The 25,440-nt window shown below is 45.9% G+C and overlaps 1 protein-coding gene across 9 annotated transcripts in view; it reads left to right on the forward strand.

Annotated features, from left to right (window-relative positions):
- The window catches only part of LOC123771958 (zinc finger protein castor homolog 1), a 397,241-nt gene that overhangs the window by 89,742 nt on the left and 282,059 nt on the right, over positions 1–25,440 (forward strand). Inside the window, exon 1 of one of the 9 annotated variants that reach the window (XM_069337704.1) lies at positions 222–1,366. The exons of 7 other annotated variants lie outside the window; for them this stretch is intronic. The gene's annotated coding sequence lies outside the window, so the exon portion shown is untranslated. Of the gene's footprint in view, positions 1–221; positions 1,367–25,440 lie in introns of those variants that run through there. One more of the 9 variants, XM_069337700.1, reaches the window with a different exon arrangement.

The following is a 25,440-nucleotide window of genomic DNA, read 5'->3' on the forward strand; positions in this document are numbered from 1 at the left end:
TGGAGACCGTAGGCTGACCTCGCGTGACCCTGGATGGGGGCGTGAGCTGGTGTGTGTCCAGGGGTAGGGAGGGAGGGTGGTATTGCACGTGGTGAAGGACGTGTGGGGATGTTGCGGGGTGGTGCACGTGGTGGTAGTGAAGGGGTGTGCGCGGCGGGGGTGCGCGGGGGGCACTGGCAACCCTGTGGTGGCCGGGGCGGGCGCGGGCTCACCGTCGCCCTCACACGGCCGCGCGCCGCCGCCTGCCCCACACCGCTGTGTTAGTACACTCACCGCTAGCGCTCCTGCGGCACCTCACACGCCGCATCTCTTTCCTCCCGCACTTGTAGCCACAGCAGCGACGCAGGTGTGCCAGCCAGCAGCGGCGGCCCGGCCTTCCCACCAGTGTCCTTACTCCAGTGCCTCTACTTGCCAGCGTTGAAGTTCCGACGCGGCTCTCGTCTCCGCCCGCGACTAAAAACATTCCGCCCACCCAGGATACAACCCTTCTAGTGCCTGATAAAAATAAAATAATTTTTCCTCCCCCCCGACCTTAATTACCAGAGATTGTTGGGCCGGTAGGAAGTGCGGAAGTCCAGCCTACCTGGCTACCGTCACCACAATACCTGTACACAGGAGCACCAACAACACTGCCCCTTGCGCTGACCTGCCATCCGGGCCCCCCGACCCCACGCGCCGCCCGACATGAGATGATTTGTGTTTTGTGTGATTTTGTGTGAAAGTCGTGGGAAAATTTTGACAAGTTGTGCCAAGGAGAGTAGTGTCGTGGAGCGGTCGCGCTGTACAGTTGCTGGGTAAAGGGGAGCGACCACAATACCAGGTGAATTTGATGTGAATTGGGGTGAGAATTTGGACAAAAAAGGCCAAACACGGAGGCTTGTCTGGCCATTTATCAAACGCGAGAAGTCACCGCCGGGAGAAGGGGAGGCCTAAAAAGAACCAAGCCCGACAATTTATTTTAATCAAAGAAAATATATAAAGGTGACAGGTTAGAAAAAGTTTCCCGGTAATACTACAAGTTTCCGTCTTTAGTGGTGCTGCAGTGATCAGGAATTCCTGGTATGAGAAGGTCACAAGGAAACAGCATCTCCTCCAGCGCTCACCTCGCCTCTAATACCCCACCAAAAAGTGATTTACTCAGTGCAATTCATTGATTCCCGGGCAAAGTGGAATTAAATCAGGTGTACTCTGAAATAATTAATAGCTCTATATTTTGTATACATGTGCTTTGTGTGAGAGTGAAGCAGAAAGGTGTGAGAGGAGAGGTAAAATATCCCCCTCTCACTGTGGGGTGGTGAGCGTCTGTAGCGAGGAGAGCTGTATGCGTACATAGCACGCCCGCCCCTCCACGCCTTCACTACCATAGGTAAGACTCTCTTGCTATGTTAACAGTCTCACGCTCACGGAGCCAGGTTGTGTCTTCTCCTATATGTGACTCTATATCTCAGGGATGATGTGATGTGCACTCACTGTTGCACACTCTACTGTGAAATATAAACTTAATATTTAATATTCCCACTCAAAATTATCATTTCACGACAAAAACTAAATTTACTTAAGCCAAAACATCAGAGGCTTAAGTGTTATCTTTATATTGGATTACAGTTATTTTTTATCGATATTAAAAAAAATATTAAATTTTCCTACCCAGTAGCATTGGAAAAATCAAATTAATCAACAGAAAATAAATTTTAACATCGAGAAATATTTAGTTTAGACTAATAACTCAATTTAATCCAATAAATGAGAACCTTAATGAAAGCTTGTGTGTATGAGAACGCCATACACAAGACCACTGACTCAACAAGTTGTCGAGAGCACCAACATGGCGAGGACAACCCGCTACCACCGGGCTATGTATATTCTGTGCGCTGTGTAGGCTACGGGTATGCTGTGCGCTGTGTAGGCTACGGGTATGCTGTGCTCTGTGTAGGCTACGGGTATGCTGTGCTCTGTGTAGGCTACGTGTATTCTGTGCCCTGTGTAGGCTACGGGTATGCTGTGCTCTGTGTAGGCTACGTGTATTCTGTGCCCTGTGTAGGCTACGGGTATGCTGTGCGCTGTGTAGGCTACGGGTATGCTGTGCGCTGTGTAGGCTACGGGTATGCTGTGCGCTGTGTAGGCTACGTGTATTCTGTGCGCTGTGTAGGCTACATATATTCTGTGCGCTGTGTAGGCTACATATATTCTGTGCGCTGTGTAGGCTACATATATTCCGTGCGCTGTGTAGGCTACATATATTCTGTGCGCTGTGTAGGCTACATATATTCTGTGCGCTGTGTAGGCTACATATATTCTGTGCGCTGTGTAGGCTACATATATTCTGTGCGCTGTGTAGGCTACATATATTCCGTGTTCTATGTAACGCCGTCACAAGAAACCAATACACCTCTATAATTACCGAGCTTAGAAAATGTACATGTTTAATAAACGAAGATGTAATCCTGGCTTCGGAGATAATCTCTCAATCTAAAAAGACGACGAAATGAATTTATACGGTGTGAAACAAGGTGTGGTCACACGAACAACACAAGTGTATAGCGGTGAGACCCGATACTTACACCGCTAGTTATTTCCTTGTTATTAGCATTCTGAACGTTCCGAGTATGATTCATGCGTGAGGTGTAAGTGGCAGTATCCTGTGGGAGTGTTGCGACGCCTCATCAGGAGAGAGTCACACCGGAAATGTGAAGGGATTTAGTCGTGCAAGGGTGAGATCACGACTCCAGAACCCGAGGATCTTGATGCCTGGGTTCTGGTGATTATGAAAATCGTATGTGTCGAGTCTAATTCAATTCCCACCTATCAAATAATATATGTAATCGGTGGGGGGATAATTCCAGGAAGTGCGTCAAAAAACTTAGCTAAAGACTAATGGACACGCAAACACATCGAACAAATATATTTTATTATTTCTAGTAGAGGAAAATTACACTTTTGACAAACAAGTCTGTGATTACTGTACTTGGTGGAAGATAAGTGGTCATGCCATATACTCATTCCCGTCAGTACTGTGACTCTGACATCACCACCACTTAACACCGCCGTCAGTAAGTAGCATTGATGTCATCTCCACCATCGTCAGTAGCATTGATGTCATCTCCATCGTCAGTACCATTGATGTCATCACCACCACCGTCAGTAGCATTGATGTCATCTCCACCACCGTCAGTAGCATTGATGTTATCTCCACCACCGTCAGTAGCATTGATGTCATCTCCACCATCGTCAGTAGCATTGATGTCATCTCCACCACCGTCAGTAGCATTGATGTCATCACCACCGTCAGTAGCATTGATTTTATCTCCATCGACAGTAGCATTGATGTCATCTCCATCGCCAGTAGCATTGATGTCATCTCCATCATCAGTAGCATTGATGTCATCTCCATCATCAGTAGCATTGATGTCATCTCCATCATCAGTAGCATTGATGTCATCACTACCGTCAGTAGCATTGATGTCATCTCCACCACCGTCAGTAGCATTAATGTCATCTCCATCGTCAGTAGCATTGATGTCATCTCCACCATCGTCAGTAGCATTGATGTTATCTCCACCACCGTCAGTAGCATTGATGTCATCTCCACCATCGTCAGTAGCATTGATGTCATCTCCACCACCGTCAGTAGCATTGATGTCATCACCACCGTCAGTAGCATTGATTTTATCTCCATCGACAGTAGCATTGATGTCATCTCCATCGCCAGTAGCATTGATGTCATCTCCATCATCAGTAGCATTGATGTCATCTCCATCATCAGTAGCATTGATGTCATCACCACCGTCAGTAGCATTGATGTCATCTCCACCACCGTCAGTAGCATTGATGTCATCACCACCGTCAGTAGCATTGATGTCATCTCCTCCATCGTCAGTAGCATTGATGTCATCTCCACCATCGTCAGTAGCATTGATGTCAACAACCATCGCTACTAACATGTTCACTAATGTCATCAACAACACTATTAGGTGTACCTCTATGATCACTAACATACTCCACCGCCATCGCCAACCACATACCATCATTAGCAACCACATACCACCATCGCCAACCACATACCATCATTAGCAACCACATACCACCATCACCAACCACTTACCACCATCATTAACTACATACCACCATCACCAACCACATACCACTATCAACAACAACACAACCACCATCAACAACAACACAACCACCATCAACAACCACATAACCATCATCAATAACCACATAACCATCATCAATAACCACATAACCAGCATCAACAACCACATAACCACCATCAACAACACAACCACCATCATCAACCTTATACCACCATCAACAACCACATACCACCATCAGTAACAACACTACCACCATTAGTAACATCACTAACAACAACATTAACACTACCATCAGCAACAACACTACCACCATCACCACTACTTATTACAAGCCTACTAACTCCACCGGTACCCCTAATCACTAACTCATCCATCAGTACCTCCCTTAACCACAACTATCACCACCATTACGGGCTCACTATAAAACAACAACAACCACCACCCCTTCCATCAACCCAGCCCAACCACTATCCTAATAGCCATTACCACAACCACCACATCCGCTATCACTATCACCACTAGCAACAGCACCTCATTCATAATAGGAGCACCACCATTGGAACATGTTGGTGTTGGAGAATGTGTGATGGATGAGCCTACCAGCTGCGGGACATGATGAATTAAGAGACTCCGGTGATTCCCAGAAACAAAGAAGTTGACAGTCATTTCATGTATCACGTGAGTTTGGCGTCACGCTTCCCAAACATTTTTGAAGGGACGGAAGTTTTCTCTGACCAACGCCAACTCCCTCAGAAGAAAAACGAGGCTTCGTGAACTGTCGTCAACAATAAAAGGGAGAATTAGAAGTTTGCGTGGAGACTTTTTCATTAATAGAATGTAAATATACACGTATCCCTTCGTAGACGACGATACACGATACGCAAAATTAATTTTCGTGAAAGCAGATGACACCAAGAAATTGCAAGGCAAAGGCCCGTCTCCCAGCGGCTTCCATCAGGGATATGATTTAATTATATACATCAGAGCGCTGAAAGACAAATATATGCTTGCAGTCTCCCCTATAGTATATTTGACTCTCGTTTTTCATTAGCAGATTAACAAAATATTATGTTACCTTACTGCAAGGATTTGAATTAAGAAATTACTACCTTCCAAAAGACTTGATAGAATGAAGGACACATCAACTCCCTGACCAATTTGATCATGTTGGCAATTATCACGTATTAATATGACAGAGGGATGTAACATTATATTATTAAACTAGGTATGTTAAACACGATATGATGGATAGTGATATGGACCTCGTATATCATATGGACCTCGTCTGTCTCATGGTCTTCGTCTGTCTCGGCTTAAAATTAATCAGTCAGGAATATCCTAAGGTAATCCGTGGCTTGGACAGGAAGTGGGTGTCTTCTTCCCAGTGATTATCACACTCTGATACAACCCAAGAAAATTAATGGCAAATAACCTACAATAGCCAACTGGACGAGGTAAGAACGCTTAACTTGGTGGATATTTTCTTCCTTCACATAACTACCTTTTGTCACGAGATTTTCCGCTTTTATCGCAAAATAACAAGAATTTGTGTATATCCGTGATAGAAACGACACCGCATTCGTCCAGCAATATTAATGTTTATGGAAAAGTTCCTACAAACGACCAATTCCCGAAATGGATTACCAGTGCGTGCCTGAGTCCAGTTTCTCAGCGCCACGACAGTTTCCTACGGGTGTTCAACTTTTATGAGCCAAACTCGAGTGATGAGTTTATAACCTAAATTAGAATGTGTTATCCTCGTGTTGGACAATCATTAGCGTTCACCAAACTTTTTTTTATCCTAATTTTATTTCACGTTTGGTTGGATTTTCTGATAACTACCCTTGACGAGGCTTCACTAGAGCGAGTTTAGTCAAGGGATGTAATTTGTCAGCAGTCGAAATTATAGCATTATCGTAGTAAGGTAAAATTATCGCAAAAGAGAGAATTGCGGGGAGTTAATGGAGGTGCGAGTAGTGTGTTTGGAGCGCGGTGTTATTAGGGGATAATGTGTTGTATTGATCTGGCAAGCCTGTGGAAATGTGAAGGTACTTTGCTAGCCATTTGGCTCATTAATAAATGTTCCAGGAATAGTCATATTTCGGGATTAGTGATACACAATTGACGTTCCACAAGAGTAGAGCATTTGCCAAATGTGTTCATTTGACTGGAAAGAAACGTAATCATGATTAATGCATAAATTACACAATTATAACTCTCCTCGCTGTTCCTGTGAGCGGATTTTAGATGTAATTTTTTAATGTCTAGCAATAGTGATTTTCTTATATCTGACAACATGAGGCTATTAATTATTATTATAAAATATAAATGTTTATTGATACAAAACTATCGTGGCGCTAATTTTTATTTAAGTCAACATTCAGATAAGAAAAGTAAGGTAAATAAAATTAATAAATGAAAATATGGGAGAAATAGTGGAATGAAATTTACAAGTGTCGTCTGCTGAATAATTTATCATAAACATATACAATGCAGAGATTTGTGCTGTCCACTTGAGTACAATGTGAAGGTATACATCACAAACACTTCAGGTGTAGCGCACACACACGCACACGCACGCAAGCCGGGTACCTCAACGAGCGTAGAGAACATGAGATGCAATATAAGCCAGGACATAAGCCTGGTAGAACACGTTAGCAAGAAACCAGAGTTCTGTGGGCGAGAAGCCTCGGTGACTACTGAATGAAGAATGGTTCAATCACTGGGCCCCTACCTGTATATGGTGTGTATGGGTAGCCAGGACTGAATGGAAGCGAGACTAATTAAGCGCTATGAACAAGGTGACAGCCTGCTGCTCCCGCCAGAGGGCAACACTGCTTGCTCGCTATGGAGCCTCGGGAACCAGGCAGTTGATGTCGTTAGACGGTTATGTCAGGAATTAGGTTGCAATCCCCCCCCTTCCCCTCCTCCACTACCTCTAACCCCCATAAGCTTGTTGTCGTTCGTATAACGTTGTATATTTGATAAGAATGGTCGTCAAGGGACGCTTCGTCACCTTGGGAAGTTGATTAAGGTAGCGATCCGCTTATGATTTTTATCGGCATTTAGGGGGAAGTTTATGGCGGGATATACTGATGAGAGAGGCCGATATCCGCTAACAATTCATTACCGGTCCTTGTTTCTCCTTAACGTGTGTTCCCCCCTTCATGTGGCAGTGTTAACCGGCGTCCGTCCCAGGTCGGCCGACTCGGAACACCGGTGTTCCCGCCAAGCCTGTGGGGGTCTCTGCCTCTCTCCTCTCCAGTTGGTAGGCTTCAGAAAACATTTTTCTTTGGATATTTCGAGGATGGATGAGATATAGTTGTCTGTAGAACTAACTGTAAAAATAGGGATATTAGCCTAGTGTTGAAGGTCTTAAACGCTACAGTAATTTGAGGTATATATTTTTTATATTACAAATATTAGACGTATTTGATTTAAAAGTCAGCCGAAGCGTCAAGCCAAGATATCGTTTAGCTTAATTTTACCAACCTTTATATGGTAATAATAAAAGTAGATCACTTTCCGTTGCTACATCAAATGCTATTCGAAAAATACCCAGATGTAATGCAAATATATGTATGCATCCAATACTTATGAAAAACACCATTCAAGGTATTTTTAAGCAGCGCTATATTAATATAAATCTATTATATTTCAATTTAGTAAACCTTGTTTATTATATTTATAAGGTAAAACTGGCTAAACAAAATGTGTCCAATTTGTGTTTACTTGAATAATGTGAAGTTGGGCTTTGGAAACAAAATACTCATTTCCTTTTAAATTGTATTTCTGGAAATGGGAATGTTATCCCTTAACATCATGGTGCCTCGCCCAGCCTGGCGCTCCGCACTTGATTCATTGTGTGCGACTTTTTCAGTAAATATATAGTATGAGCTTGGACTTAATTTGTGGGTCCGACCAACCCCGGTCAGAGACCGGGCCGCGGGGCCATTGGTATCCGGAAGCTATACAAGTTAGATACAAGGTAAGTTCAAAAGACAATGGATACAAACCGTTTTGCATCAGAATTTGGAAAGGTAATAACACAGTTGAGATAGGCTACTCCTCGGAGTTTACTCTATGTAATAATGCTAGAGGGCAGGGTACTCTCTAGGTCCGTCTAAGAGTTTACTCCGTAATAATGTCAGACTGCCTGACTCTTAGAGAGAACAATAAATCAAACGAAGCAGCAGGCAGGAAAATTATGGAGTGGATAATGAGAGCCTTTGAAATAGGGGATGCCTCTCCGGTGATGATATTCTTCAGGGCGCTGCTGCTCTCGTATTTTGGGCCCTAACCTTCCGTATGGGAGGTCCCAACACTAGGGATATGGCAGGTCCCCAACACCAGGGATATGGCAGGTCTCCAACACCAGGGATATGGCAGGTCCCCAACACCAGGGATATGGCAGGTCCCCAACACCAGGGATATGGCAGGTCCCCAACACCAGGGATATGGCAGGTCCCCAACACCAGGGATATGGCAGGTCCCCAACACCAGGGATATGGCAGGTCCCCAACACCAGGGATATGGCAGGTCCCCAACACCAGGGATATGGCAGGTCCCCAACACCAAGGATATGGCAGGTCCCCAACACCAGGGATATGGCAGGTCCCCAACACCAGGGATATGGCAGGTCCCCAACACCAGGGATATGGCAGGTCCCCAACACCAGGGATATGGCAGGTCCCCAACACCAAGTATATTGAGATGTTTGTGCGTATATTACTGAAGCTTGTAGCAATATACCCAAACATTCTATTCACTTTGCTATACGTGTTGATACGCTCGTGCTAAACCAATCTCTTTTGCAAACTCCATTTAGCCAAATTTGCAGAAAGACGGGTGCTTCTGTCATTTATAGCAAGTTTAGCACTTTCGATGCACTAATCAATTTTGAACTGCAACTGCCACTTTGTTAACCGGTTCTACAAGTTGATAAGGTCTTTCTGGAGCTCAACCGAGTCCTCATTCGAGTTTACTATTCAATTAACATCTTAAAGCAGGGGGGAATCATATCATATACACAGGGAACACTGTGAACGTCACAGGTCTACGAACTGTCAAACCTCCGCCAGGCTGATATAAGAAATCTCGGAAGTACAACGGCTGAAGCCTTTAATAAATAACAAGAAGCACTTGCAGAAGTTACGGGATGAAAGGTGTTGTAATGGCTATGTGTAGCCTGCTGGCGGCAAGCACAGACAGCCTCATCGATCAGGGAGGCACGGTCTCAGGGCAAGTTGCAAGTGTAGAACTACTCTCACAATCGACCACAGGTAAAATAACTAAATTCTAGCGTTTATGAAGCCTAGCTTAACAGATTAACTAATATTTTGTGCAATTTCATTTTTTTTTACTTGGAAAAAAAAAATGGCTTCCACTGTGAAAAGAAAACTACATTAATAGTAAGTTTTAAGGTAAAGGATTCGTTATTTTTCACGCCTGTCGGTTATAAGAAATTTGTCATCCTTTTCCAGTATTGACATTTTGGATTTTTTTGCCGAGCTTTGGCTTGCGGGCGGTCACGGTGGGAGGGTGGGAGAGTGGGGGGGGGGAGAAAGGAAGCCGAGGGACCAGAGGAGAGGGAGGGAGAAAGGTAGCCGAGGAGGACAGAGGATAGGAGGGGGGAGGGAGGAAATGGACAGGAGGTGGTTGTAGGAGGGGTGGAGGTGATCCGGTGCCGTGGCAACTTTCGGGGGATGTTCCAAGTGCCGACGGAGACACTGCAGGAGGAAGTGCGTAGATGTTGTTAAAAATGCTCTTGTTACTTGAGAACTCTGGAGGGGGCATCTCCCAAAATAGGATAGAATCAGGAAATATCTGCACGTGTCTTCTTTTCCAAGCTAATATGGACTCTGTGTGAGGCGTAAAACGGAAAGTGTTAAACAACTCACAGTGTCACCACAACACTCTACCCTTGGCATTACACACCACTCATGTATTTAGTCCCACTTGTGTAGGTGAGCGCAACACTGCCATACAGTTTTTCACCAGCATACCATAACAGCTGAGTGCTATTCTTCACTAATATATAACAACAGCCGAGGGTATTGTTCTTCACAAGTATATCACAAAAGCCAGGGTATTGTTCTTCACAAATATATCACAAAAGCCAGGGTATTGTTCTTCACAAGTATATCACAAAAGCCAGGGTATTGTTCTTCACAAGTATATCACAAAAGCCAGGGTATTGTTCTTCACAAGTATATCACAAAAGCCAGGGTATTGTTCTTCACAAGTATATCACAAAAGCCAGGGTATTGTTCTTCACAAGTATATCACAAAAGCCAGGGTATTGTTCTTCACAAGTATATCACAAAAGCCAGGGTATTGTTCTTCACAAGTATATCACAAAAGCCAGGGTATTGTTCTTCACAAGTATATCACAAAAGCCAGGGTATTGTTCTTCACAAGTATATCACAAAAGCCAGGGTATTGTTCTTCACAAGTATATCACAAAAGCCAGGGTATTGTTCTTCACAAGTATATCACAAAAGCCAGGGTATTGTTCTTCACAAGTATATCACAAAAGCCAGGGTATTGTTCTTCACAAGTATATCACAAAAGCCAGGGTATTGTTCTTCACAAGTATATCACAAAAGCCAGGGTATTGTTCTTCACAAGTATATCACAAAAGCCAGGGTATTGTTCTTCACAAGTATATCACATTAGCCGGTATATTGTTCTTCACAAGTATATCACATTAGCCGGTATATTGTCCTTCACAAGTATATCACAAAAGCGGGTATACTGTTCTTCACAAGTATATCACATTAGCCGGTATATTGTCCTTCACAAGTATATCACATAAGCCGGTATATTGTTCTTCACAAGTATATCACATTAGCCGGTATATTGTCCTTCACAAGTATATCACAAAAGCGGGTATACTGTTCTTCACAAGTATATCACATTAGCCGGTATATTGTTCTTCACAAGTATATCACATTAGCCGGTATATTGTTCTTCGCAAGTATATCACAAAAGCGGGTATACTGTTCTTCACAAGTATATCACAAAAAGCCAGTATATTGTTCTTCATAAGTATATCACAAAAGCTGGTATATTGTTCTTCACAAGTATATCACACAAGCCGGTATACTGTTCTTCACAAGTATATCACAAAAGCGGTATATTGTTCTTCACAAGTATATCACATTAGCCGGTATATTGTTCTTCACAAGTATATCACGCAAGCCGGTATACTGTTCTTCACAAGTATATCGCACAAGCCGGTATACTGTATATCACACAAGCCGGTATACTGTTCTTCACAAGTATATCACACAAGCCGGTATACTGTTCTTCACAAGTATATCACACAAGCCAGTATACTGTTCTTCACAAGTATATCACACAAGCCGGTATACTGTTCTTCACAAGTATATCACACAAGCCGGTATACTGTTCTTCACAAGTATATCACACAAGCCGGTATACTGTTCTTCACAAGTATATCACACAAGCCGGTATACTGTTCTTGACAAGTATATCACACAAGCCGGTATACTGTTCTTGACAAGTATATCACACAAGCCGGTATACTGTTCTTGACAAGTATATCACACAAGCCGGTATACTGTTCTTGACAAGTATATCACACAAGCCGGTATACTGTTCTTGACAAGTATATCACACAAGCCGGTATACTGTTCTTGACAAGTATATCACACAAGCCGGTATACTGTTCTTGACAAGTATATCACACAAGCCGGTATACTGTTCTTCACAAGTATATCACACAAGCCGGTATACTGTTCTTCACAAGTATATCACGAAAACCCGAGATGCTTTGAAATTCAGCATTGGGTTTGTGGTGTGCCATCCATGAGGCGATGCCTTCATATTGTAAACAATATGAAGGGTTATGTAAACCTTTCATATAAATAATAGCCAAGATGTGGTGATACACACTCTCTCGCACTTCTGTTTGGGTCTTTCTTCTTCAGGAAAGCCTTCAGTATGTGTTTGTGTATGTACATATAATGATTTATTTATAATAGCTTTGGGAAAGTCAAGAGCTTCGTACTCCCTTGTAGATGTGATAAATAAAATAGCTATCGATATTTTGAATGTAATACCTATACAGTATGTGTATATTATATATATATATATATATATATATATATATATATATATATATATATATATATATATATATATATATATATATATATATATATATATATATATATGTGTGTGTGTGTGTGTGTGTGTGTGTGTGTGTGTGTGTGTGTGTGTGTGTGTGTGTGTGTGTGTGTGTGTAATGCTGCATTAGCGCTTTCAGTCCTCTTGTGGGGGGGGGGGAGCAGTTGTTAAAAGTAGAATGACATAATAGGAAGCATTAACAGTTAAGTGTGTAACCGTCCCACCCGTGGAATATATATGAAAACTTACACAATTTGTCATCGAATCCTAACACATGCAGGGATCGCACTAAGGAGACAACTGTGAGAGAAAGTTGGAGTGGTCACCATGCTGTAAATCACAATAGGCTCTGACCCCACCGGGATTCGAACCTGCGCTGTCAGGGATCACCATAAGACATTAAATGTTCTCACATGCCGTTCCCTCTATGCCTACTCCCTCTTTCCTCACCCGATTGATAAAGATTAAGCCACCCAAGAGGTGGTACGGGCATGAATAGCCCGTAACTCTTTCCTCACCCCCTGTTCCCCCCAGTATATACCCCCGTTCACCCCAGTATATACCACAGTTCATCCACTTCACCCCCTCACTCCCTGCTATCCGCTTCCTTCTCCAAACCCCTCATTTGTCCCTGCTTCCCTCTCCTCCCGCTCTTGCTACTTCCCCTTCCGTAATTTAAATCCTAATGCCTAACTTCGTTCCCCATTGCCGGTTCCACATTCTCCTATTCCCACTCTCCGTTATGGTTATTGTTCTTACCGGGTGTTGAGGGGGGGTAAGGGGAATAATTCTCCATGGGGGCGTTCTGCCACGTCTGTGGTTCAGGATAATGATAGAAATTCCGTCAGACATGAACGAATCCACAAGGGCCGTGACGAGGATTCGAACCTACGTCGGAGAGCATCCCAGACGCTGCCTTAGTCCAACAGACATTCCGTATATTCCCTTACGCACGTTTTCTCACCTAATGCGACGCATATGTTACGGAATCGAATTATCCGTTAATAATGTCATGTATTAGTACACATGAAGACAACGTAATGTTGACGTTTTCTATGCATCAGCCTCGATAAGTTAAGTGGGTTGCTTGGGTTGGTACGGTTCTGGTTAGCCAAAAAAAAAATGTACGGAATAAGATAACAGGATAACAGATAACAGGATGTGCACTCCACACATAGGCCAATATTACCCCGTACCCGGGTGATATATATATATATATATATATATATATATATATATATATATATATATATATATATATATATATATATATATGATTATAGAGTATTGGTTTTTTAAATGCTAATTGTAGGTTATAGCCACAGACAGCTATAGGTATAGTACAATGATTGTTAATGCCTTAATTGTTAAAAATAATGATAATTATATTATTAGATTTTTACAGATTACAATTATATAGTAATCACGATAAAAGGCCATTCTAGATATTGATTGTAAAGTATGAGTATACACAAATATAATATACACATAATAAGCCTAGGCTATAATGATATATATATATATATATATATATATATATATATATATATATATATATATATATATATATATATATATATATATATATATATATATATATATATATATATCATCCGATATTGCACTTTAAAATCTTATAGGGTCATAAATAGGCCTAAGCTACTCGTATATTCTTCTTTTCAGAAAAAATTGATTAATAATTTCCGATTTTTTCAGTTTAGTATTTGTTCATAATATAATAATAATAATAATAATAATAATAATAATACAGCATTAATAATTTAGGATTATCAAACGTATTGCACTTGCAAATGATTACACTTCTTGCATTTGATGTTCTCATAAACAGGATACTCGTGCAGTCTCTGCTTTTATAAACATAAACTATTGCAGCCTCTTATAAACGGAAACCTAAAATCACCTCTCTCATAAATGAGAGACTAATGCTGTGTAGTCTACGCCTCATGAGCAGGAAGCTTCCACTTTCTGAACTCATTAACTGGAAACCTTTGCACCAGAGACATAAGGCTTCCCGTGATTGGCACTTTTGATTCTTCGCATTCATAAACGATTCTTCGAACTCATAAATTGGAAACTTCCAGTTTCTGCGCTCACACATGAGACACTTTCAGGCTACCCCTCACAAACTGGTAACTTTTGCATATATTTCCCTTACAAACTCTTGCACATTCAGCCCTCATAAACTGGAAACTATTGCATATTCTGCCCTCATAAACTGGGACCAGGTACATATTTCTCACTCATGAATTGGAAACAATTGCATATTCTGTCATAAATTATAAGCTATTGCATATTCTGCCCTCATAAACTGGAAACTATTGAATATTCTGCCCTCATAAACTGGAAACTATTGAATATTCTGCCCTCATAAACTGGAAACTATTGAATATTCTGCCCTCATAAACTGGAAACTGTTGCATATTCTGCCCTCATAAACTGGAAACTGTTGCATATTCTGCCCTCATAAACTGGAAACTGTTGCATATTCTGCCCTCATAAATTATAAATTATTCCATGTTCTTCTCTTATAAACTTCAATCTATTCAAGCATTTATACTCATCAACTGGAAACTTTTGCAGGCTCCGCACTCATAAATGTTTTTGTAGTGTTTACATAATACTCGTAAATGGGAAATCACATCGTTATTCACTCCTGAGATGTAGTATATTTTAACGAATTATAACAGTTACCTAATTAACAGGTCGAATTATTTTACCAGATTGGTATTTTCATTTGATTTAAGAAATTTTAAGTGAATTAATTTATACTGTATTGTAGAGTGAAGTATATTAACTAAATTAAATTTGAGTGCTGTATCAGTGAGTTGATATGAAATAAATGTTGAAGTATTTCGTATTTTTTGTAATTAGGCTAATTATTATTATTATTATTTGTATTATTATTATATGAATTCAATATGAAAAAGGAAAAATGAAGAATAATATTTTAGTAGAACTCAGTTAAATATAAATAGTCCTTGGAAGAATAAGCCTATTTATGAGCTTAATATTTACAAATTAATATTTTTATTAGATTGTAATGCTATCAGATCTAACCTAGTTTTACTTAAAAAATGATCCAAATTCATTAAGCAACAATTTTAAATATAATTTTAAACAGCCTTATTTCATTTTTGGGAGTTTTAGACTTGAGTTTGTTAGGAATATGAAGGCTTATACTTTACTGTATTTCGTATTTTGTGAAAATAATCAATGTTAGGCTTTGAAGCTTTGTGATGCAGTCAGGAGGGCCCGGCGGTGCTGCGGTAGGGACAATCAGGAGGGCCCGGCGATGCTGCGGTAGGGACAATCAGGAGGGCCCGGCGGTGCTGCGGTAGGGACAATCAGGAGGGCCCGGCGGTGCTGCGGTAGGGACAATCAGGAGGGCCCGGCGATGCTGCGGTAGGGACAATCAGGAGGGCCCGGCGATGCTGCGGTTGGGACAATCAGGAGGGCCCGGCGATGCTGCGGTAGCGACAATCAGGAGGGCCCGGCGATGCTGCGGTTGGGACAATCAGGAGGGCCCGGCGATGCTGCGGTAGGGACAGTCAGGAGGGCCCGGCGATGCTGCGGTTGGGACAATCAGGAGGGCCCGGCGGTGCTGCGGTAGGGACAATCAGGAGGGCCCGGCGGTGCTGCGGTAGGGACAATCAGGAGGGCCCGGCGATGCTGCGGTAGGGACAATCAGGAGGGCCCGGCGGTGCTGCGGTAGGGACAATCAGGAGGGCCCGGCGGTGCTGCGGTAGGGACAATCAGGAGGGCCCGGCGGTGCTGCGGTAGGGACAATCAGGAGGGCCCGGCGATGCTGCGGTAGGGACAATCAGGAGGGCCCGGCGATGCTGCGGTAGGGACAATCAGGAGGGCCCGGCGGTGCTGCGGTAGGGACAATCAGGAGGGCCCGGCGGTGCTGCGGTAGGGACAATCAGGAGGGCCCGGCGATGCTGCGGTAGGGACAATCAGGAGGGCCCGGCGGTGCTGCGGTAGGGACAATCAGGAGGGCCCGGCGGTGCTGCGGTAGGGACAATCAGGAGGGCCCGGCGATGCTGCGGTAGGGACAATCAGGAGGGCCCGGCGATGCTGCGGTAGGGACAATCAGGAGGGCCCGGCGATGCTGCGGTAGGGACAATCAGGAGGGCCCGGCGGTGCTGCGGTAGCGACAATCAGGAGGGCCCGGCGGTGCTGCGGTAGCGACAATCAGGAGGGCCCGGCGGTGCTGCGGTAGGGACAATCAGGAGGGCCCGGCGGTGCTGCGGTAGTGACAATCAGGAGGGCCCGGCGGTGCTGCGGTAGGGACAATCAGGAGGGCCCGGCGATGCTGCGGTAGGGACAATCAGGAGGGCCCGGCGGTTCTGCGGTAGACACAATCAGGAGGGCCCGGCGATGCTGCGGTAGACACAATCAGGAGGGCCCGGCGATGCTGCGGTAGACACAATCAGGAGGGCCCGGCGATGCTGCGGTAGGGACAATCAGGAGGGCCCGGCGGTGCTGCGGTAGGGACAATCAGGAGGGCCCGGCGATGCTGCGGTAGGGACAATCAGGAGGGCCCGGCGATGCTGTGGTAGACACAATCAGGAGGGCCCGGCGGTGCTGCGGTAGAGACAATCAGGAGGGCCCGGCGGTGCTGCGGTAGGGACAATCAGGAGGGCCCGGCGGTGCTGCGGTAGAGACAATCAGGAGGGCCCGGTGGTGCTGCAGTAGTGACAATCAGGATGGCCCGGCGATGCTGCGGTAGTGACAATCAGGAGGGCCCGGCGGTGCTGCAGTAGTGACAATCAGGAGGGCCCGGCGATGCTGCGGTAGAGACAATCAGGAGGGCCCGGCGGTGCTGTGGTAGTGACAATCAGGAGGGCCCGGCGATGCTGCGGTAGGGACAATCAGGAGGGCCCGGCGGTGCTGTGGTAGGGACAATCAGGAGGGCCCGGCGGTGCTGCGGTAGGGACAATCAGGAGGGCCCGGCGGTGCTGCGGTAGGGACAATCAGGAGGGCCCGGCGGTGCTGCGGTAGGGACAATCAGGAGGGCCCGGCGGTGCTGCGGTAGGGACAATCAGGAGGGCCCGGCAGTGCTGTGGTAGTGACAATCAGGAGGGCCCGGCGGTGCTGCGGTAGGGACAATCAGGAGGGCCCGGCGGTGCTGCGGTAGGGACAATCAGGAGGGCCCGGCGGTGCTGCGGTAGGGACAATCAGGAGGGCCCGGCAGTGCTGTGGTAGTGACAATCAGGAGGGCCCGGCGATGCTGCGGTAGGGACAATCAGGAGGGCCCGGCGGTGCTGTGGTAGACTCAATCAGGAGGGCCCGGCGATGCTGCGGTAGGGACAATCAGGAGGGCCCGGCGGTGCTGCGGTAGGGACAATCAGGAGGGCCCGGCGGTGCTGTGGTAGTGACAATCAGGAGGGCCCGGCGGTGCTGCGGTAGTGACAATCAGGAGGGCCCGGCGGTGCTGCGGTAGGGACAATCAGGAGGGCCCGGCGGTCCTGCGGTAGGGACAATCAGGAGGGCCCGGCGGTGCTGCGGTAGTGACAATCAGGAGGGCCCGGCGGTGCTGCGGTAGTGACAATCAGGAGGGCCCGGCGGTGCTGCGGTAGTGACAATCAGGAGGGCCCGGCGGAGCTGCGGTAGGGACAATCAGGAGGGCCCGGCGATGCTGCGGTAGTGACAATCAGGAGGGCCCGGCGGTGCTGCGGTAGTGACAATCAGGAGGGCCCGGCGGTGCTGCGGTAGGGACAGTCAGGAGGGCCCGGCGGTGCTGCGGTAGGGACAGTCAGGAGGGCCCGGCGGTGCTGAGAGGAGGAATTTGTGGGTATAGGAAGCTAAAGATAACTAAAGTTTTTTTTAAGATTACTAGAAAGATTTTTTGTGCACAATATTGTATACTAGGAGAGAGAGAAGGCTGATTATATCATCTCTCCCATCACCTCCGTGTGACCCACACACCCAACACTAACTTCCTGGTATTATTATTATTATTATTATTATTTTTATTATTATTATTATTATTATTGAGAAAATCCGTAGGAGCCTTGTAGAGGGTTTGAAGCTATGGGGGGAGGGTTGTTCCCATTCACACGCTCTAGCCAACTATGCCACGACATGCCAGACCCTGTCATGGCATAGTTGCCTGGGGGCGTGTGCCTCTGAACACTCACAGCACAGGTTCGAACCTTCGACACAGCTCCCACGGAGTTCCACATTGATGCATCACATAAATACTGTCTGTGGGTTATTATTAATATTATTAGTAGTAGTAGAAGTGCACAATGATATCAGAAATGATATCTTGGCAGTCCCAAGTGAACGGGTTCGGATCCTCCTCATGGATCCTACTGATTTTCTCAGTAGTAGTAATAGTTGTTGCATTACATTAATCAAATTACAACACTTCCTGAAGGAGTTTTCTTTAATAATACACTTCAAAAACTTAACAATTTAAACATTTTAAAAGTGTAAAAATTTATTTCATGTGACTTCTCACCTGTATCAAGTCTGTCAGTTAATGTTGACAGTCTTGATAAGCAGTTTCAAACTTGTGGGAATAATGTATGTGTGTTTGTCTAGGAAATGCAAAGGTATTGCAAAGGCAAGATTGCATAGTCGACAGGAAAATATTGAGTGTGAAGTTCAGGCTATAACTTCCTCAGATATTTCTTGAATGATTAAAAAACGCAAGGTGCCTAGGACACCTAGCGATGGCTAGGTAGGGATGGGGCTAGGCTACGGCGGAGCAGGGATTGGATTGAGGGTAGACAGGCTGAGCTGGGACTGGACAACGACTAGACGGAAGCCGTGCTGAGACTGGACAGGGGCTAGAGAGACATGGCTGAGACTGGACAGGGGCTAGAGAGACATGGCTGAGACTGGACAGGGGCTAGAGAGACATGGCTGAGACTGGACAGGGGCTAGAGAGACATGGCTGAGACTGGACAGGGGCTAGAGAGACATGGCTGAGACTGGACAGGGGCTAGAGAGACATGGCTGTGACTGGACAGGGGCTAGAGAGACATGGCTGAGACTGGACAGGGGCTAGAGAGACGGGGCTGAGACTGGACAGGGGCTAGAGAGACGGGGCTGAGACTGGACAGGGGCTAGAGAGACATGGCTGAGACTGGACAGGGGCTAGAGAGACATGGCTGAGACTGGACAGAGGCTAGAGAGACATGGCTGAGACTGGACAGGGGCTAGAGAGACATGGCCGAGACTGGACAGGGGCTAGAGAGACGGGGCTGAGACTGGACAGGGGCTAGACAGTTGGTGAAGCTGAGGGTAAGTTGAGCCCATGTGTGGTGTTGCTGCACACGATGGTGTTGGTGGCTTCCGGGGCAGCTGTCCTCAACCCTTCCCTCCCTCCCTCCCTCCCTCCCTCACTATCCTTCTCTTCTCCACCCCCGTCCCTCACAGCCCCCTCCCCCCCTCTATCTCTCCTATTGTTTAACCCCCTTTCTATTCCCTCCATCTCTCCCTCTCCCTCCCACCTCATTGGTTACTCGTTTTTTTCTGTGTTTCGTTTTTTTTCAGTCTTCAATTTATTCCGTTCCAATTTTCTCGTTACTCTTTTACTTATGTATAGTTTTGTCTCTGTTTCACATATCTGTTCCATCCTTCCCAGTCATGTTAACCACACTGGCTTTCTCTACCAGTCCTGTCAACCACACTGGCTTTTTCTACCAGTCCTGTCAACCACACTGGCTTTTTCTACCAGTCTGTCTACCACACTGGCTTTCTCTACCAGTCCTGTCAACCACACTGGCTTTCTCTACCAGTCCTGTCAACCACACTGGCTTTTTCTACCAGTCTGTCTACCACACTGGCTTTTTCTACCAGTCTGTCTACCACACTGGCTTTTTCTACCAGTCTGTCTACCACACTGGCTTTTTCTACCAGTCCTGTCAACCACACTGGCTTTTTCTACCAGTCTGTCAACCACACTGGCTTTTTCTACCAGTCCTGTCAACCACTCTGGCTTTTTCTACCAGTCTGTCTACCACACTGGCTTTTTCTACCAGTCTGTCTACCACACTGGCTTTTTCTACCAGTCTGTCTACCACACTGGCTTTTTCTACCAGTCTGTCTACCACACTGGCTTTTTCTACCAGTCTGTCTACCACACTGGCTTTTTCTACCAGTCTGTCAACCACACTGGCTTTTTCTACCAGTCCTGTCAACCACACTGGCTTTCTCTACCAGTCCTGTCAACCACACTGGCTTTCTCTACCAGTCCTGTCAACCACACTGGCTTTTTCTACCAGTCTGTCTACCACACTGGCTTTTTCTACCAGTCTGTCAACCACACTGGCTTTTTCTACCAGTCCTGTCAACCACACTGGCTTTCTCTACCAGTCCTGTCAACCACACTGGCTTTCTCTACCAGTCCTGTCAACCACACCGGCTTTCTCTACCAGTCCTGTCAACCACACCGGCTTTTTCTACCAGTCCTGTCAACCACACTGGCTTTTTCTACCAGTCCTGTCAACCACACCGGCTTTTTCTACCAGTCTGTCAACCACACCGACCTTCCTTCTGGCTCCCTCACTGTCAACAACTTTTGGCTTCCTTTTCCCCAGTCTATCAACCTGTCCCACATTCCCTCCCACCCTCCCAGTCTGTCAGCGCTCCCTCCCAGTCTGTCAGCGCTCCCTCCCACCCTCCACTACCCGCGACATACGGGAAGAGGTTGTCCTTCCCCGGATATTGTTATTGGTGGTAATTATTGGAGGGGGTCTCTCTCTCTTCTCTCTCTTCTCTTTTCCTCCTCCTTCTCACCCTCCCTCTCCTCTTTCTCCCTCTCCGTCTCTCTCTCTCTCTCTGCGCTTTCTACGGTATTACCGCCCTTTGTCTTACCTACCATCACCTTGCATGAACTTGTGGCAGTAAGAAAGGGTTGAGAGCGCTCCTTGCGCATCATCGACCACCGTCTTCTGGGAAAGATGGCGAGGCAGCCTGGCGACTTCAATACCTTGTTGACTGAGGCAACCTCTTTCACTAATGTATTTTTCTTAACTTCTAATCTCAAGGTATTGAATATACGATGTAATTTATGTTCTTGATCACGATGCCTTGTTGGGGCTTTCGTCGGATTAGTTGCATGGCAATCGTGCCGTTGTGGGTGCAGAATCTTGCCTCGTTGTCCTTGCATGGTTAATATATGTAACCATGCAAGGACAACATACATATATATATGTTTATATATATATGTATGGCGGTGCATTAAGTGTGAGGACAGGTAGGCACTCTCTTGCTACACGCCAACCCGTTCTCTCACTTAATACGCCGCATTTTGTAACGGAATCGTAAAAATGTAAGCGCCGTAATATTGACGTGTTGCCTGCACCGGCCTCGATAGGTTAGATGGGTTGCTTGGGTTCGTATATTTTTGGCTTGGCGAAACCGTTGCATTTTGGACGTTTGTGGTAAAGGAATACTGTTGCCATTTTTTTCGGAGTGGGAAATTGAGAGAAGGGTTGCACATGCACTCACTAAAATGCTCCAGCAACCCCAGTCATCATTGCGTTCATCTCTACAGTTTACACATTGTTTAACCCCATTATTTTAACTCACGCTCCTGGAGCCACCTTCTGGAGTTCTGTAATATATTATTAATAAAGCTGGCTCCAGCCTTATTAATATGAAGGTGTTTTATGCATGAAGGTGTTTTCAAGTTTGTTTAACTTTCAAGCTAATATTTGTATTTTTTGTTTAGTTTATGAGATGGATTTTAGACTTTGATGTAAATAATAATTCTTAAATGAATTTCATTGAGATGGGTCGCAACTGGGTTCTTTTCTGGTGGTACTAAAGTTCTGGTATCCGGCCCCAAGTTAGTAGTGGCTTTCAAGGAGTGAGCTCGGTAATGCAAGTAAAACACACTGGGGGAGGTGCATTAAATACTACACTTCATTAATTATCAATATATTCATATATAATCACTTTCCCATCACCTCATATATAATCCTAAAGGAAGTATTACTACACTTAACATGTACACAAGTGTCTCTCTCATAGGACACTAAGCGCTCCTCGATGCTCAATCGATGCAGTCTTGTCAGCTACTGTGTTTCCTCAACACACCCCCGCAAGCACAATTAGGCGAGTACAATTCCCCCGCAAGCACAATTAGGTGAGTACACAGTACCGTCCTCAACCAGTACTGGGAAACACCAACGAGTCTACCCTAGCCATGGGCCAGCCAAAACACAGTCTCACTAGGTACTCTTCGTGCACGCCCACAATCACTCTCCAGCCTGGTGCTGGCAGAGAACATCAGCCTCGCGCTGCTGGGCCTCTTCACATACAAATACAGGGGTAGCCAACCCCTGACAGGAGCTTCTTGCAACTCGCTGGTTACACTCCTCAGTAGCACCTTACTGTTGGTCGTCTCTTCCGGTAGCCAGTCCCGGGTACGCCGAATTCCGTCACTGCCACTTCACAGGCAGACAGTAGAACACTACACAGTTCTTCTCCGGCGGCGGCTCACTGCTTCCGTAAAGCAGAATGGAGTAGAGAGACATTGGCTGCCCTGGGTAGACTGACTGTCCTCATACCACAGCAGCCCTACGTCGACTCTGTGGATACAGACACGTCATCAGTACACTGGCACACTAGGAAACAACACTTACGTACTCTGACATAGACATACAACTCCTTCAATAGATGGCGCTGATTTTCTAAGCGCCACCTCACCAGAGGTCAGCACCAGCTACCTCTCGAGCGGACTAGGACAAGAATCTAGCGCCTCTTGCTGGTATAATCCTGTCACCACTAGATGGCGTCGTCCAATTTGTGGGGGTTTCGGGAGCGGACTCACAGATGGCATTGACCTCGCTGCTCCGTGCTCCGACGATGGTGTCGGGTTCGTAACAAATAGTTTGTGTCCTTTGAGGTTTACACCATCTTGGTATTCATGGCTAGACCTAGCCCTCTGTCCTGGTTTGTCTCTCCGTAAAATAGGCCAGCCTCCATCACCGTCCCCTCACACACTATCCTCTAACTTGTGCACTTTTCGTTCCTCCTCCTCGGGGGAGAGGCAGAGGGCGAGACCCACCCAGCTCTCTTAATCTGCCACTCCGTCAAAAAGCCAACCTCTTAACCTAAGGAGAAATGTACGAGCCCGGGCAACCTACCTAACCTATCGAGTCAGATCCATTGAAAACGTTGGTATTTGTCAAGCGTTACTCTTCATAGTAGCATATGACAGTGTCAGACCACGGAGGAAGAATTGAAACAGGAATTTCCTTTACTTTCGTATTTTAATAATACATCTTCAGAAGGAATTTTCATCGCTTGTTAATTTTCGTGATTTACACACATAGTAGGATGTGTTTGTAACGTTGTATTAGCGTAACGTACTAAACGCGACCTATTAGTTGAGAGGACGGGTTGGTGTAAGAGCGCGGTGAAGGAAGGAACTCTTGGGAGCGGAAATTGAAATTGAAATAAGTTTCTTGAGGTAAAATACACACAAAAGGAATGAGGTAGCTCAAGCTATTCTCACCCCGTTCAGTACATCGTGTTAATACATACATATACACACATCACAAACAATAAACATATTACCAAACATTCTGAGAGATAAACATACACCCCCCGCCCCCTCCTGGGGGTGTGGTCCGGCGGAGCCTGGCTGTACAGATGCTCAGCGCGCTCATGTCTCCCAAGATGGGTAAGTGTCTTTGATATATCCTGAAGACACATTGTGTCAGCTGTTATGAAGGTGGTTGTGGTCACCTTCCCCTGTGACGCCATCGTTACCGTCACACCCCCGACACTGGCGGGACCTAAGAGACAAAGCTCAACCCCTCCAAGCACAAATAGGTGAGTACTGGACGCGGGCCCGGGGGCGTTGTCCTCCGCCACACCTGTCACGGGGCCTCAAGGATTGACCTGTCCTCTACGAAACCTGTGCATATTTCATCACTTTGATATAGTCTTTATTTAACCCTTGACGAGATTAGAAGCGCTGCGAGAATGTTCTGGTCGTGGTTATGTACACAATAATGTACCGCTTCATAGCTCGTAAACTATTAAATAACTGCAAACTAAGCCTTCATATTTGAGGAAGGATGTATAGGTTTCGTAAGTGACCTGTGCTAATACAGGTCCCGTAATACGTATGAAGTGCTCATACGTCAGGCAGCCGCGTCCAAACAGCCAGGTTGACCAGTCCACCAACCAGGAGGCCTGGTTGAGGACCGGGCCGCGGGGACGTTGAGCCCTGAAATCATGGCAAGATGACACTTGAGAGTTATGTCAGGACTCTCCTTTACTGCCTCTTACTCCTCCAGGTGTACGCCAAGGCAGCAACCCCTTCTCTCGAACACTGCGTCGCATTTTCACGTGTAAATCCCCGCTATGACGAAAAACTGATACACTATCTTCTTGAGGTTATCTTGAGATGATTTCAGGGCTTTAGTGTCCCCGCGGCCCGGTCCTCGACCAGGCCTCCACTCCCAGGAAGCAGCCCGTGACAGCTGACTAACACCCAGGTACCTATTTTACTGCTAGGTAACAGGGGCATAGGGTGAAAGAAACTCTGCCCATTGTTTCTCGCCGGCGTCCGGGATCGAACCCGGGACCACAGGATCACGTGCCCAACGTGCTGTCCGCTCGGCCGACCAGCTCCTTCGCTCGGCCGACCGGCTCCCTGACCAAAAATCATTAGCGGCTCGGAAAAGTGACGTGATGTCCCATTTTCTATTGGTGGGTTCCTCTGTGAGGTTAGGTTCAGGCAGTTGAGTACATCAGTTTTATTATTGTTGTTGTTGTTGTCATACTGTGATATCATTTGCTGCTCCAAATTGTGCTAGAGAAGAACGCCCCCCTTCTCTCCCCCCCCCCCCACACAGAAGGGGCCTGTGGCTGAGTGGACAGCGCTTAGTACTCATAATCCTAGGGTCCGGGGACTCGTAATATTAGGGTCCGGATTCGATCCCGGCGCCGGCGGAAACAAATGGGCAGAGTTTCTTTCACCCTGGTGCCCCTGTTACCTAGCAGTAAATAGGTACCTGCTTCCTGAGGGTGTGTGTGTTGGTGTGGGGAAAAAAGTAGTTAGTAACAGTTGATTGATTGACAGTTGAGAGGCGGGCCGAAAGAGCAGAGCTCAACCCCCGCAAACACAACTAGGTGAATACCACACACACTCAAGCGCACGCACGCACGCACACACACACACTCACACACA

The sequence above is a fragment of the Procambarus clarkii genome, chromosome 38, assembly GCF_040958095.1.
Source record: "Procambarus clarkii isolate CNS0578487 chromosome 38, FALCON_Pclarkii_2.0, whole genome shotgun sequence".
Lineage (NCBI taxonomy): Eukaryota > Metazoa > Arthropoda > Malacostraca > Decapoda > Cambaridae > Procambarus > Procambarus clarkii.